We start from the raw sequence: 15,175 nt of genomic DNA, 5'->3' as shown, positions 1-15,175 counted from the left end.
AGGTTTCTCCCTTCAATCGAATGTGACTCCAACCTCCAAGTAACAGAAATTTTCATAAATAGTTCTACAGCAGGATCCATGAGGAGGTAGGCAAAGAAAATTATTATTCGTCGATTTTATTTCCCTGTCCAGTGTAGCTCTGCATGTCCACAGTTAAAACAGAAAGCTCACAGTGAAACTGAAGGCCTTGATCACTGTAGTTAATAAGACAGCAAGACATGTTTGATATTTGAATGGCCGCCTGCATCAAATATTACACTGAAATCAAGCACACCGTCAGACTTAATATAGACCAGATTTGTCAGATGTCTAAAGCTGCCTCCACTTTTTTCACTAGGCTTTGAAGGTTAAAAATAACTTAAGACAGTAGTCTAAATATTTCAACGGGAACCATAGAATTTCTGCTAACTGTCTGTTGTCCTGAGGATGTGGACCGCCTCCTCTGTTGGTCAACCAATAATGGACTTAAAGGCCAATATAATAACCATAGTTTTAATGGGCTGGTATCAATCCCCAGTTGTCCACACTACAGGAAAGTGCAACACCAGAAACTGGTCTTGGAGTTTCAAAAGTGATGATGACACTGTTGGAAAGTGAAAACTGGTGACCTGCAGTCTCCAACAAATACCCACCAACACTAACTGACGGACAGCAGTGAAGACACTGTGTAGTCTCAAGCAACACACTGCTGATGAAACTTTTGTGTCAATAAAGTTTATTGTAGGGAGACCATTGTGTCTGCTGGCTCTGCAGCAGTCACATGCCCAACCTGCAGCCTGTTGGCTGTAGTTTGTGGTAGTGATGGCTGTGGGCGGTGTGCAGACTCTCATGACTTTGTTTCTGTTTGCACACACAGTCTGCTGAGTTTATAAGAGAGGGAATGAAAGTGAGAGTGATGGCAGGTTGTGGAACATAAAACAAAGCTCAAGAGCTCCTAACCGCTCGACATTTCCCTTTTGATAAGGGACAGAAACACAGAGACTTTAAATCTGGGCTGCTGATACATTAAAGGAAGCTGCTGACTGCTCCCAGTGTTCCCAGTGCAGTGAGGGGGGGCTTTGAATATGTTTAGGGGATGTGGTCAGGCTAACACCAGGTTGCTCCATAAAGATTCAAACTATTGAGATAAGCTGCTTCCTTCTGCTGGTTATGATTACAGTTTACATGCCACAGTTTGACCTGCACTGTTGTTAAGACCTGTTCTGCATGTTTACATGCAAAACAGCTCAGTGAGTTACTTACATATTCATTCGATCGATTTGCTCAAGTGCCATGTGCCTTTTGTTTAGATTCAAGCTGCTTGTATTTTGTGCTGTACTTAAATGTCACCATTTTAAACATGTTGACCCTAAACACTTATCAGTGGTGTCCCAGACTCAAAGGCTGAAGCAGCGTTTAGACCAGGTGACAATAAGACTCTATTGTCAAGGTAAACACTGACACGTGATGCATTGTAAAACACCCACGGCTATGTTTAACAAAAGGTCTGAAAATGAACCCCCCCCCTCTCCAAACAGAGGACAATGATGTCACACTGAATAATGAAAACTAAAGAGAAACTAAATGGACATTTAGTCTGATCATCAGGAGATTGATCCTACCCCTCGTCACACTGACCCAGACTCCATTTTGGACGATGATTGTCTATTAAGGAAACTGGCTAAAAATGCTAATAGAGATGTTCCATGGGAGTCCTTGGGAGTGAACCTGAATCGGTTCCAAAATAAACCACTCTGACGAGGCAATTAGAAGCCTCTCCTGGTGGCACCTGATATCTGTACTTGTACTTGTACCAAGTGTTTTTACACGCAGAGGCCACCTGACATGTTGACATGTGGAAACACTGATACCAGAAGTTTAGAGACAAAGTGAAATGTAGTGACAAGGTGTGTGCACACTTTACCCTGCACGTCTCCCTCACACGACATCCATAACATGTTGAGTTATGACCTCCCTGATGTCAGCTGCGGGGGGGGCGGGGCCTGATGTCTGACTCGTAGAATTGTTTTGTGTCTTTGTGTCATCTTGTCAGGATGTTTGCAGCCCTGAGCTCTCATATTTTTAGCGTCTTCATTTACCTCGTGAGGGGAAAATGCGGCTGTGTCCCACTCGGTGTGTCCTGCTTATCAGCAAGCTGCAGACAGCCGCCGTTATCTAACATGTTGGAGACACTCTCCATGTCACGCAATCAGCTCTCACACACTTCTGTAAATCTACTTTGCCATGTTCTTAAAAATGAAACTGTTTCTTTCTCAGTGATTGTGGTATAAAGTCACTTCAGGCACATTTCCATAGACACAAGTCTGTGCTCTTGTCTGTCCTTGTGTACAGTCTCAATTCCACAGTTCCCCAAGTCCACATTTAGACAAACAATGCTTGACATGCCCTGAAGTGTTGCTGCTCTGCTCATTTCATTTGACGCTTATTTGACTCATTTGACTTTGATGTGCGCCACAATAGTCAAAATCAAAATTCTTAGCATGTAACTGCAGCAGGCAATGGCTCGTACTTCAGCAGGGTGCGTTGCCAAAAGCCACGTCCATCTGTCTGCTGACTTTGTAAAACACAGCTGCCTGCAGAAATGTCAGCTTGTTACTCAGTGAGGCAGTACAAATGAACAGAACATGGTGGAACCAGATTTCTCCCAGCGAAAAAATGTGGGTAGGGTTGTTGGTAACGTAAACTGTGAGAGCTAGCAGGCTGGGAACAACCTTCCGGAAAGATGACGATTAAACAAATTGCTTTTGCTATTCACCTGCACTTCTGACTAGCAGGGTAAGCTAACAAACCGCAACAGTTGCAGCTCAGTCATCATTTGGCTATTTCATTTCCTCTTTGAGGTCTTTGCTAACAGTAAATGGAGGAAAAAAAAGATGAGCCAACAGAAAATCAGACTCAGACCAGGAATTCAGTAAGACTTGATCAGTGCCTTCTGGTCTTGTCTATCAGAACAGCAGCAGTGTTTGATTGCATCCTCAGAGGGATTTTGGTTTGCGGCTCCACCTGTTAGTGCGCAGCCCAGAGGAGGTCAGCCGGATCCGACCCCAGCTGCAGGTGCTTTCACCTGGGCGTATCAAAGCCGGGACGCCCCGCCCTCACAGCCCTGTGGAGCTCGTTAGCTGTTGGAGCTAATTGGGAGGGTCTTAACTGCACAGATGCTGACGCACATCAAAGGAGTTCCCCTTCAAAGAGCACGGCGGTCAGAGTGGGAATAGGAGGAGGAGCATGAATATATGCATGAATTCATGTTAAATAGTTTGACTCCAAGGGTTCCCTTATAGAACAGAGTGAAGGACAGATGAACCCGCAGAGAAGTGGCTTTTCAAAACTTCTCTCTGCTTAAATACTAAAAGCTAGTTAAAACAATTTTTAGTTCAGTTTAGTATATTCCTCAACTCGAGTCTATAACACATAGTGCATGACCAAAACGCGTGGACATATAAGTCACACATGTGATGAGCAGACGTGTCATTCCAACACCACGGCCATTAACAGCCTCCACTCATCTGGGAAGTCTCTCCACTAGATTTTGGAATCTGGCTGCGTTCGGCCACAGGAGCATCGGTGAGGTTTGCTGAGTGATAAAACCTGGCTCGTCGTTGGCTTCCCAGTTCATCCCAAAGGTGTGAGATGGGGACTAGGTCAGCGCTCTGTGCAGGCCAGACGAGTTCTTTCACAGCAAACTGGGAGAACCAGTTCTTTATGGACCTGGCTTTGTGCACGGGGTCACAGGAACAGGCCAAACACAAGCTGTTGACACTAAGTTGGAAGTTGGCTCACTAGTCTTAAATTTCACTTCATGCTTCAATAATAAAGTCACAGTGAAAGGGCAGTTAGAGCATCTTTATCTTATTTAGTTATACAGAATATGTGGGTGGTGTGTAGTTGTGAAATAGATTGAACCCTTCAGTTTGATTGGATCGCTCAAAACTGGGTGTCACTTGTACAAGTTGTACAAAGACGCTGAGCTGTAGAGGACCATTGGCTTCCAGCCAGACCTCAAACAGACCCCAGCCACATTCTTTTTCAAATGTGAAAAAAGGTTTTGCCAGCTGACATCCCAGCACACACCTCCAACTATATCAAACTGTCGGCTACTACCATCCCTGAGTGGTTGTGCAGTTTTAAGAGAACTGTCCACATACTTTTGGCCACATAGTGCGCCTGTGATATTTAGACTCTGCGTGTTGTTCAGCCTATCTTCAGAGCGCAGTGTCTTTTCAGTTGTGAACATGAACACACACACTCACATTAAGGTGCAGATTTAATAAACTCCTGTCTATCAGTGCTCATGTAGTGGACTTTCATCTCCAGTCTGCCACAGCTTTCCTCCGGAAAATACCTTCAGCTTTTAAAAGGGTGAGACGGGTTAGAGTGCTCGGATCTAATGTTCTCAAGTATCAAAACGATGAAGTGTTTGTTGCTGCAATGTTGAGCGTTTACAGTAATCAGGGTCCCCTGGTGGTGAGGTTGGACCAGAAAACACCTGAGACCTGCTGACTCTGCAGCTCATCAGCGACAGACAGTAAAAACAAACACTCACACTGCTTGAGATGCTATTTCAATAACACATTTTCTACCCACATTTTTGAGTAAGGTTGATATGCTAATCTCCAACCATATTCTCATTGGTCGGACAACTGCTGTTGTTACTTTCATAGGGAGAAATACCTCAGTAATCCATTGTTTTTGTGTATTTATTGTGCCGCAATACTATAATTCACCACTAGTGAAGGACTGGTGCTGCATTGAAGGGAATGATTGATTGGAGAGTGCAAGAAGAACTTCACAGCAGAAGTGTTGGTGTTGTGGGGATAAGTGGGCGATTATTTTACCGCTACGCTAATTCAGTCACTACACGGTCAACACACACACACACACACACACACACAAGGTTTCATCTTCGGTCTTCACGTTGTGCTTCGTCAGTGAATAAATTAGCTGGCTGTGGATTCGTTGTCCACCTGTCTGAAGAAAACCACGGAGCAGAAGAACAAGGCGCGTTTGTGTTGACAGTGCAGTGAATTAATAAAAATAATCCAGACCACTGGTTCTAATCTAAAGCATCTCCATGGCAACAATCATAATCTCTATCTCCCGATGAAGGTCCAGACGTGTGGCTGAAAAAGTGGACCATGGTTAGGGTACAAAATGTTAAACCCAAGATCAAACCCACCTGATAATTAAAACCATTAAAAACACTGAATTAAGCAGTTTTATGTTTAAAATCCGACTTTCTCGGACGCCCTTTGGTGAACACAGATTTGGCTGTGGGCCAAGCTGTTTGTCCAGCTTGTTTCACTGATAACTTAAGAACATCCAATGACTAATGTACTGCATCTTTTCAAATATATAGTTAAAAACACAAGATCTAAGAAGTGATGGAGACGTGACTTGAAGCAGTAAGAAAGTACTCTGCTGGAAATGTTTTAATGTCCATCCAGCCGACAGCCGGCGCTTATGGGAAACTCTTTTGTAGCTTCTAAATGAATCTCTGTGATATGGATTGTAGTTTCACTCCTGTGCTCCTGTTTGTACGTTCAGATATCTTATTGCACATTGCCATATTTTACTATTTTGAACAAACCCTAATGGACTATATTGTTTCATGAAACGCTCAAACATTAAAGGGACAGTGCTCTAAATATTTCAGCCCCACTGTGTGTTTTGATTTCTGATGCCTGCTTTCCTTCATCTGCTGAAACAATGGAGGCTTTTATCTGAATGCTCCTTATGCACATTCACACCTGGGGACTGACCAGTACCAACGGTGTCTGATGTGTCTTCCCCTGCCATAAACACACACACACACACACACAGGCTGGAGCAGGTCTGTTTCAGTGTATTTGGGTTATGATCAGTGTGGATCGGGACTCTGCAGTGATGAACAGGCTGAGCTTCAGGCTATAAACAGGATTATTGAATCTCTGGACGCTCTCCAGATGTTGCTGCTTTGTTTGGTTTAGATCTGTCTTCCCTTGGGGCCTTCTTCTTTCATGAAGGACATAAAGGACATGAAGGTCACGTCCTCTGTGCTGCTGTCTCCTGTGTCTTCCCGAGTTTCGAGTTCAGCAGTGCCTCTCCCTCCACCTCTTTGTCTCTGTGTGGTCACCCTGTCCACTCGCTTCATCTGATGGCACGGAATCATTGTCACCAAGCACACGCAGCTTGATTGTGTAGTTTTTAGTTCTTGTCTCGTGCCCATTGTCACAGATCACACATCTTTACACTCAGGCTGCAACTAACAAATGTTTTTGTCATTGATTAGTCCAGTGATTTCTCCATCTATTAATGAATTTGTTCTATAAAATGGCAGAAAATGGTCACAATTTTTCCAAACCCACATTGATGTATTCCAAACAGTCCAAAACCCAAAGTTTTCTCAGTTTACTGTGGCAGAAGTATCTTCACCAGCCTCTCAAGGACTCGATATAATCCCATTATAGAAGGAGGCCGTATTTAATTGGTGCGTTCAGTTCATTTGGATCAGAATTTTTTGCAGCATGTGGACGGTCCATGCAGACCCTCTCGGACATGGGCCGATGACTAAATTTACATAATATGGACCCTTGTGGCCACTTGGCCAGGAGAAAGTATCATTTGGGCTTTAGTCAGCATTGTAAGAATCCAATTCAACCTATTAACATGCTTTTAGCATCAGAAGAGTCCAGATTTTAACCTGTTACAAAGCAGTAACTAAGCATGAAAAGACAGAAACTGTGGGTGGTGACGCAGGAGAAGCTACAGGACTTTGGCCACTCAGCTCGCAGGAGTTTGATGTTTTGCTGCAAATAACAACTAACGACGGATGACAATCCAGCTTTATCACCATTCTCTACTGAAACAGTAAAGTAATCACAGACACACACACACGGTCACAGCAGTACAATAGACTGGGGGGGCCTCAGGTTGTTTAAGCTGTCCACTCATCCAGCCAGGCAGTCAGGAATCCCAGGAATGAGATTCCCACACACATTTATCCTGGAAACTCATAGATAATTCATACGTATTTACAGCCTTAGTGTATGTCTGGAGATGGACAACTGGAGAGTTTATTTTATCTTCATACAGCTGTGTGTGATGTCACCTTCATCACAATAACGCAATACAGTCGGTATTCAGTATTCCAGAGTGAGTGTTGGATGATGGCTGTTTTTTTTCTTTTTCTTTTTCCTTTCTCTTGCTATGTTCATTGTTACAACATACTGAGGCATAACACAATGTCCAATACAGACAGCAACCCCCTCATACATGCTATCATAACATACAGAATTGATGAGGGCGTACAGAGGGCGTTTGGTTCAAAATGTCCTCACAAAAAGTCTGATGATGTTTCACCTGTTCCGATGCCCTTGTGTTGGGTCTTCCCACATTCAATAAGAGAGGAGGGTAGAGCCTTTGTTGCTGTGGCCCCTCCTCGTTTCACTGGCTGGGTAAACGATAAACTGGTTTCTGCATGTTCATCACTTTAGGCACACTCCCTCCAAAATTTGGAGGTTTATTTGGTATCTTTACAAACTTTGTGACCTCTGTTAGAATTTTAAATAAGGTTCTTTGGGTTTGAACATACAGCAGGGGTTTCCACTGCCCAGTTAGCTAAAGGGTGTTGAGGGAGCCGGTTAAAAATAATTAAGAGACAAACAGGAAACTGGCATCACAGTCCATACCTGTGCTGTTTCCTGTGATGAGTCATTTGTGTGCGAGTGCAAGTGTGTGTCTTACTGTCTGTGTCTGTGGTATGCATGTGCACAAACTCAGCTAAGACAACCAGCTGTGTGTGTGTGTGTGTGTGTGTGTGTGTGTGTGTGTGTGTGTGTGTGTGTGTGTGTGTGTGTGTGTGTGTGTGTGTGTGTGTGTGTGTGTGTGTGTGTGTGTGTGTGTGTGTGTGTGTGTGTGTGTGTGTGTGTGACTCTCCACACTGAGTCCAGACCTCTGCCTCGTCTCTCTGCAGTGTGGGGATTTCCTTTTTCCACTCAGGTCACATGACTGCAGATATGGGTGTGGTCTCCTGCATTCCTGGCCCCTCGCTCTCTTTTTCTCTCTCGCTCTCTTGTTACTCTGTCATGCTGCGACACTCTCTCTCTCTCTCTCTCTCTCTCTCTCTGTCTCCCTCACAAACACACACACACACACACACACACACTCACACATATCCTCGCCTAGGCCAAAGACACACGGGCTCTGTGTCGGCTGTTTGACGTGTCCTGCATGTAGAAATGTCTATGTGAAGTCAGTCTGACATGATTCTGTGTGTGTGTGTGTGTGTGTGTGTGTGATCTGTTGCTGGGTGCAACAAGAAAAAAAAGTTCCTCTCTGTGTGGAGGGCGTGGCTAGCAACGAGTTTGCATAGTGGGATTGTGTGTGTGTGTGTGTGTGTGTGTGTGTGTGTGTATGGGATGGCGGTGCAGGCTGCTGGTTTAGTATGCAGAGCAGGTGTGTCTGCAGAGGCAGAGAGGAGGAAGAGGAAGGAGGATAACAGCAGCCGAACAGAGGGACAGTCTAGTTGAATATAATGAACAGAGAGAAGAATCAAACCTTTTTTCATGAACTGAAACCGGTCGCACATGTGTGCGGGTGAGATTTTGAGAATTCTGAGTCAAATATTTATTTTTATTTTTAGGCCGAACAGAAACAAGCCAGTGGCAGCAGCTGGACTGGATGAAATACAAAATAAGAGACCACAGAGAGTCAAAGTGTGCGTGTTAAAATCCTCTAAAGTTAGTGAACTTATCAGCACATTTGAATGTTAACTCCTCAGAGGCCGACACGTGAAATTGTGACGATGTCCAATGTCCAGCTGGCAGTTGACCTCTCATCTCATATTCTGGCGAAGTAATCCAAGCAGCACAGAAGGACGGATGCTGATTGGCTGCAGTGAGTGTAAAGACCACGACAGAGATTAATGAGAGTAAAGTGTTTGATAAGGAGCCGTATAATTTACAACTCAGTGGAATTCTGTTGTTAGCCCAGCTAGCTCAGACACTTTATGTTTACAACTCTACCTACACTGTTTCCTGTAGTTTCCCCCAGACAACATTAGGTCTGACTGTTGACAACTGTTACACATACTACTTCTTAAATAAAATGGTAATAAAGTGAACATGAACATGTAACATGATAACAGGTTTCTCCTGGTCAGTGACCTTTGACCTCTCCCCAGTTGGTGCTGGGACTGGTTTTGGTCTGGTGTTCACAGCAGATTATTATCATTATTGATAGCAGCTGCTTGATTTTGTCCTTTGACTGTTTTGGTCCCCTAATCAAACCCAAAAAACCTTTTTAAAAATGTTTTAATGAAATGTCTAGCAGGTGAAATATCTGCACAGTGTGCTGTGTTAATGTACATCTGATTTCCTGATAATAACAACATGGTGGATGTGATTTTTGTCCATATGAGTCATTCTCCCTATTGGTTTTGTTTAGTTTACCAAATTTAACCTTGACAAGTGTGCTGAGTGCTCTGCCAAAACTCACATCAGGTCCTCACTGAGGCGGATTATTTTTGGAAAACTGTTTACATGTGTACCGGCAGATGTTGGTACATTTTTATATGTTCAGATGTTTTTTTTCAAAATCTTATATTAGACACTTGTATTAGAATATGGATGGAAAATCCAATGGCATGAGTCATACAACGTGGTCTTTCCATCTCTACATGTTATGATCACGGACTGAGAGAGGATGTTTGTGGGTTTTGTTTTAAAAGAAACAATTTCAAATAATTTCAGTAAATAAAACCTAAAAGAGTCCACAGACAGATCCAGAGCCACTGGGTTGGAGGATTAAAGACTGTCCCCCCTGCTGCTTCAGAAACACACACATAAATCAGTTTGTTCTGCTTGGCACTTTACACACACTCACACACACTAACACACACACAAGCTTAATGTATCTCACACACACATATAAGCTGAGTGGTTGGCAGCGCGGTGGCTGTAGCATAATTTCATCTGGAGTCAATAACAAAGCGATAAGATGGACAAAGAACAGATACACTGTCACACACACACAACAACACACATGGACACACACACACACTGGATCCCTGCTTGCCTTATGGCTCCATTAAAGATGCTCCAGTTTTGATTTTTTTTTTTTGACAAAGATGCTCCATCTATATTTAGAGACAGCTGAAGTACGAACATCACTTCCTGTCGAGCTCTCCATGTCTTTGTAGAAAAGTGAAACTTGATATTAGCACGTGTCCTAATTCAGCCTGCAGTGTAGTTCCACTTCACTGATAAAGCGCAGCGATATACAAAATAACATCCTGTATTTATGTTCTTCCTCTGTTCTTATCAAGCTGGTTTCAAACTATCCAACATGAAAATTTAAGAAATGTCTTAGCCAGTGAAGGAATAAGTACGGTGTAAAACTATAGCACTGCCCACTCAACAGCAGTCAGCTTTGTAAACAGGAGGCGACTGCATCATGAGCTGAACATCCAAAAATCATAAATGGGGGTCAAAGGACATATTAAACTTACCTGACAAGCCATTTTGATATAGACAGAAGTTATTTGGTCTTACAGTCTAAAATGCCTGGCATAATGATTTGTAGCTTGAGGTATGCTCCGTTATTCCCGTGAAATAGAACTTACAATCTTTACATCATCATCTTCACATCTCTTGTCGTCTTTGTGGTGCAACCTATTTTAATTTAGTTGGTGTGGGAGGGGTCAGCTGACTTATGTTGGTCCAAGCAGCCCGACACCACAACAATCCGATCAGACCTGCAGTTTGTCAGATCACAGTCTTCACAGAGAGACAGCAGCTTGTTCGCCGTCGTTATCATAACCGGCAGTCTGTCTGCTGTCTGACTCCCGCCTCTCTGCTTCACCTCAACTGTCCACTACTTTCATTTCACTCTGTTTTTCAGCTCAGTGCTGAGTGTAAGAGTACTGTGCATATTATTGGTGTCTCTCTCTCTCTCTCAAACTCAAACACACATCCTTTTTTTATTCTCTCCTCTAAAAAGGCATCTAATGCTACGCGTCAGGCAAAGTGCTAAGTAACTATGTGGCAGGGCTAGTGGAGTGTGTGTGTGTGTGTGTGTGTGTGTGTGTGTACATACAGTATTCTCCATTAATCAAACACTTGCTCGTTAAAGCATAACAGCCAAACACAAAATGAGTCACATGACGGGCAAGACGAGATAAGTGTGCTGTATATTGTGTGTGTGAGTTAGCAGGTGTGCCATTAAGGTCTAAAGATAGGAATGCTCACCTTTGGACTGAAGGGGGTACCACACCCACTGCAGCATAAGGGTATGGGTGTATGTGTGTATTTGTAAGTGGAAATCAGTCAGTTTGCTCTTTCACAGTTCTCCCAACTCTACCCATGTATGAAATGTGATGTATAAAAACATATATGCAAATATTGTGGAAAACTTATCTGCATTATCCTAAACTATGGTATAATGGTGTGGTTATGGTATGATGGTCATAAAACCTAATTGTACTGCTCGTGCTAAAACATAGTAGAATTACATCAGCGTGGATTTGATCAAACCAAACAAACTGAACTGTGAACTGTATATTGAAGCTTTGTTGGAATTAACTAACCTCAAATATACGACAAACAACATCAACTAAAGCAGGTTGGCTGTTTCTAGTTTAAGACTGTTGACTGTGAATTGCTTTAAACGCAGCTTAAAAACTGATTCTCTCTGATATTGTGAGTCTTTGTCCATTCTGATTTCTTTTGTGTGTTAAAGTGCTACAAACTCCTGCCCAGGTGACTAGTATCACTCATATGTGTTCAACTATTCATCAGATCAAGATTTTTTAATTCTGTCCCAGTCATGAGACTTCCTTAAGTGTAAGAACTTTGCATTAAGTGTTTTCTGCCGGCCATTAATAGTTGAAAGGCTCAACGCCGGGATATAATGGCACTGGACCGCAACACAATTCTATTGTTCACTTACAAGCCACTAGCACCACTCACTCGCCTGCACACCATCTCCACATTACTACTAACAAGTACCACGGCCAGAGTTAAAGCTGACCCGTGAGGAATGATGTACTGCCATGTCATGTCGGTAGTGTAACTCGCTTGATGTTACAATTTAACACTCGTACTAGCTAGTCAACCTACTGAAGCGCAGCTAGTTTATAAGTGCACTACAGAGTTTCTCAGTCCTGAGGGCCCACTGTCCTGCATGTTTTAGATGTTTCCCTGCTCCAACACACCTGATTCAAATGAATGGGTTGTTCTCAGGCCTCTGCAGAGCTTGATGACAAGCTGATCATTTGAGTCGGGTGTTTTGGAGCAGGAAAACGTCTAAAACATGCAGGGCAGAGGGCCTCCTGGACTGAGAATAGGAAACACGGGTATAGTAAGTCATAGCTCGAGCGGGAAGAGCCTGATAGACCAGCAGCCTGGAGCTACTCCTACAGTGATGCCTTTGTTTGACTGGTAAAAAGGCCGTTACTGTTTTCATCAGAATATTCCACCATAGTAAACGCAGCACACATACACGCACATGTCTCGGTCATAGTACCCTTCCTGCCTCTCACACACATTTTCTTCCACTGCTGACAATGGACAATTTTGACACTTATTCCCACTTTCTTTTGGTCTTATAAGAAAAGGCTGCAATAAAACAGCGTTTTCTGTAATAGTACTTGAATGGTCACTTCTGTATGTGAGTTTATATTGTGACACAAGTGTGTTTGTCTCAGTTTGTCTCAAGTGAAGAGTGAAAAAAATTTTGATAAGAAAATGTTACTTGACCTCAAATGACTTTAGATAAAATGGCTGCTGCCAGTTCTCTGGAAACATCATGCTTAAGCATTATTATTTACAGACTACTGCCATTATTTCCATTATTGTTAAAAACGCACTGACTGATTGTGTTGCTGTAGTGTGAATCACTAGAGTAACTCTTTGGATCTGCTCTCATGAAATACTTGTACATTTCCTCTACTAAGTGCCTGTGCAATTAAGTAATCTCATCATCCGTAATTAATACGTTCATCGCAGTGACGTCACCGAGTATTTGTGTAATAATGTACAACAAACATTAATGTGGTTCAGAAAACTGTTTACTGTGGGCACTTTATTTCATTTTATTTCAATGTTGTCTCTTTGTAATAATGACTTGACTTCTGCTCCATGAACAGATGGATAATTACTGAACACAGAGAGAGGGCATTTGTACTGGTCTATTCTACATAACACACACACACACTTGCACACACAAATAGGTTTACTTAGGCCACTTCTGGGCGCACTACAAAGACTTAAATTCATTTCCTGGGGACTTGACCCATCCCTAACCTTGACCACTGACCCAAAAATCAGCTTTTTCCCAACTGGAAATGCAGCTTGTTTCCCCAGTTGGACAAAGTATTCCCAATGAACTGGTCTTAAATATAAACTGTATAAAAGAAGTGGACGTAGCTTTTATACAATCTATGGTTTTACCTTAGATGTGGTGGAAACACAAACAGAAATGTGCTAAAGCCATGTTTACTTCCTGAGGTTTTTTATCTTGTTTTTTTGTCTATTTAATGAATGGTTAATGAGCCCAGATTTTAGTTCCTGTTTTAGTTCCTGAGGGACCAACAGAGGCTCTGAGGTACAAACGGATACAGTGGAACAAACTAGCAGAACCCTGTAGTCTTAACCGTGACGTCCCAGATGTTTTGGTGCCCTCACTGTATAAACTGGGCTAATCAGAAATTTGCTTTTATACGTCCTAGGACAGGATTTTATGAAAAAGGGTTTCATACAATTTCAAATAGTTTGAGTTGTTTGCCTTCATGTCCACAGGTTTAAAACACAGTAAATATCTGTGAATGGAATGACTAATGAATGAAGCTTCAGTATTTCAGGGAAATAACTGCATTGATATGACCCACTGAGCCTTAGTTCTGTCAAATGGACTGATGGAAAACCAGAGAAAATCTAATATTAATGGATTTGTTGCTCCCTTTGTTTTATTTTCTTGTTTCTGTTTGGGATCTTTAATTTTCTGCTTATTGGGTAAAAGCGGGAAGTACTAGAAATAGACTGTTAGAAAACATCTGGTTCAGTGTTAAAAAAGAAAAGATAAAACCTTTGGATGTAAAAACCAAAGGTGAGAAGTCAACTTCAATCCCCAAGCTGCATTTTTGCACATGGGTATCATACTTGGCTAACCATTATGGGTTTTGTAAAGATGGGGATATTTGGAGCAGAGCTGTTGTATTGCACTGCTTAAAGTTTGCGCTCTATCATTAAACTTCATCTCAGCGATGGCGTTCTGTGGATCAGGTGCCAAATGTTGCCAAAGTAGGTGACCTGCGGTATTGCCTGTTTCACCTGTACCACAAGTCACCACTCTAAAGAGCCCTGACTTCAGCACCAACAGCAGTACCTCTCTAACAGGCTGTAATGGTGTGTGTGTGCTTCTTGGTTTCACTGTTTAGTGTTCTAAACAGTGAAAAATGGAGGACAGCCTTTGATGTGCACTTACATAATCTGTGTTGATGGGTTGGAATGCCCCACTTTGGCGCACACACACACACACACACACACACACACACACACACACACACACACACACACACACTCACTGACCCTTTTCATTGGTGTATGGTCCTCTGCTTGGTGTTGATTGGCTCACAGAGCTGCAGTGTATTCAGTGCTGAAGGAGTCCAGCTTCCTTTTTATTGTTCTCATTTATTTTTCCAGTACCTTTGGTCACAGTTTGATCACAGTTGTCTTCTTTTACACCTTTTGAACTGAGTGTTAATGAGTGTTAGATGAAGGTTTACATATATCTGTACCTTGAACTAAGGAGATTGAAACTGATGTACTGATTTATTTTCCAGTGACGCACTGAAGTTTGTTGTTGTGACAGATGAAATATACTTGTCCATAACTGACAGGAAAGAAAAAAAAAATCTAGTCTTTAAAAAATGATACTGTTCTTTTGTACATCAGAGTTGTAAACTCAGAGCAGACGGTTCAGGGAGAGCAGAAAGTTACCGACCAATTATGTGTCTCACAGGAGCAGCGCAAACCAATAATCAGTTTATATCATAACGACCTCAGTGATTCAGCGGACTCCTTTAATAATCTGAGATGAGAAACTCTCCTCTAATTGGCCCAATTAGTCTCTGTGCTATTAATTAGTAAAAACCAAACAGAGTCTTGAACTGATTTGTCTGCTGCTGCTAATGTTCGAC

The 15,175-nt window shown here is 42.5% G+C and overlaps 1 protein-coding gene across 1 annotated transcript in view; it reads left to right on the top strand.

The window, feature by feature from the left end:
- The window catches only part of LOC139218566 (plasma membrane calcium-transporting ATPase 1-like), an 89,035-nt gene that overhangs the window by 18,321 nt on the left and 55,539 nt on the right, over positions 1 to 15,175 (top strand). The window lies entirely within an intron of this gene.

The sequence above is a fragment of the Pempheris klunzingeri genome, chromosome 2 (genome assembly GCF_042242105.1).
Source record: "Pempheris klunzingeri isolate RE-2024b chromosome 2, fPemKlu1.hap1, whole genome shotgun sequence".
NCBI classification, from domain to species: Eukaryota; Metazoa; Chordata; class Actinopteri; order Acropomatiformes; family Pempheridae; genus Pempheris; species Pempheris klunzingeri.
The sequence above is the reverse complement of the archived record's forward strand: the minus strand, read 5'-3'. Positions and strand labels throughout refer to the sequence as shown.